Genomic DNA, 1556 nt, shown 5'->3' with positions numbered 1-1556 from the left:
CAGTCCAAAAAATTTCTAATAGTACATGATGAACAACAGTTAAATACGTAATACATTGGAAATTATTGGAATCTCAATAGAAAAACTCACAACAACAACAACAAACCACTCAAATAAGTAAGCAGATCAATCTTGATCGGACATAGGTCGAATAGACGGTAGGAACAATTATTTCTTATAAATTTAGAATTATATTTTATATTAAAAATCTATTCTTACTTTTAAAATTTTTATGAATTCAATTTTTTTTTAATTTTAAAAGTTTATTTCTAACCTAAAATTATGTGTCTTGATCTTGACCACACTGACGAGCACAAGGAACGTAAAACGATGAACCAAACGCCACCTGTAAACAAGGCACAAAACACAGACACGTTATAGGAAACAAGATCTTATTCATGTTCATTTGATAAAAAGTGTTCAGCCATCTGCTTCATTCCGATTCTCTCTGGCTATCAGCTCCCTGTGATAAATAACAAAGGAAGAAGAAATGTCAGTAGAGGCATTAGCAAAATCAATGATGATCTTTATATAGCAATGGATATCGAAAACAACCGAGAGCTGAAGTGAGTTGGGTGGCATGGTCTAAATCCTGGTTTTCTCTTGCTTTCAGAATCTGGAACATGAAAGCAAGGCGGAGTTGAGTGCTCATACTCTTCTGCATTATGATGTTAGTCTCCCTCCGAAGCAGTTCGCATTCCATTTCCAAGGCTTCAAATTTTCCCTCACTTGTCTTTGCCCCTTTTTGATCTGTTCCTGCTCTTGACTTATTTCTTCCATCTCCGATCGCAGCCTCTTCATGCGCTTGCGAAGATGTTTCGACTTTTCTTTCTGCAAGTAGGACGCAGAATTTTATGGAAGGAGATAAACTTAAACATAACTTCATTCCTTTTGACTTTTCGATTCAAGTCGAAAGTCTCGTTCATACCTGGTGATGATTTTTGAGGGCAATGCGACAATGGGGTTTATTCAAAGGAAAAGCAAGGGGAGATCTGTGTCGGCTTAAAGTATTCATCGTGAATTATTTCCGACTGCCGAATCGCTTCACCAGTGCGTTAACCTTTTTTCCTCCGCGCTTAATTTATACTATTGTGGAGTTTATATCGGCCGATGGCGCGGGTTTTCGAGCGAGCTCGAATGACTTGTCTGCTCTAAACGAAAGTCAATGTTCCTAATCGAACGTCCGTATTGACTCCAAATCCAACTACAACAAGGATTTTTAATTCGTATTTTTTGACAAATTCATTTCACATATTTGTATATCGGTTGTATTGTTTTAAATTTGTAGACTTTTTATTCCAAAACTTAATGATTACTTGTCCTTTTCTCTCTTTTTTTTTAACTTGTTGAAGAAGGCAGAGGAGAGGGGCGGTGGGTGTGTTCCTACTCTTATCCTGACTTGTTTCATAAAAGGAAATGGGACACGTAATCCTACAATTTAATATTTTAGCTTTTGGTACCTCACAAGACGATTTGAAGAGGATACAATACAACTTATAGCTAGCTTAAAGTTAGGCAAGCTTCCAGTTAGGTACTTAGGGTTGCCCCTGGTGTCA

General features: G+C 37.0%; 1 long non-coding RNA gene across 1 annotated transcript; it reads right to left on the bottom strand.

The window, feature by feature from the left end:
- Positions 1-323: 323 nt before the first annotated feature.
- LOC120128727 lies at positions 324-1055 on the bottom strand. The gene is made up of 3 exons (XR_005516652.1): positions 929-1055; positions 556-831; positions 324-463 (listed from the first exon to the last, which is right to left on the bottom strand). It is a non-coding gene; the product is annotated as an uncharacterized LOC120128727 (long non-coding RNA).
- Between the last annotated feature and the right edge of the window lie 501 nt (positions 1056-1556).

The sequence above is a fragment of the Hibiscus syriacus genome, unplaced genomic scaffold (assembly GCF_006381635.1).
Source record: "Hibiscus syriacus cultivar Baekdansim isolate YM2019G1 unplaced genomic scaffold, ASM638163v2 tig00110482_pilon, whole genome shotgun sequence".
Classification (NCBI taxonomy): Eukaryota; Viridiplantae; Streptophyta; class Magnoliopsida; order Malvales; family Malvaceae; genus Hibiscus; species Hibiscus syriacus.
This window is presented reverse-complemented; position numbering and strand designations above follow the sequence as displayed.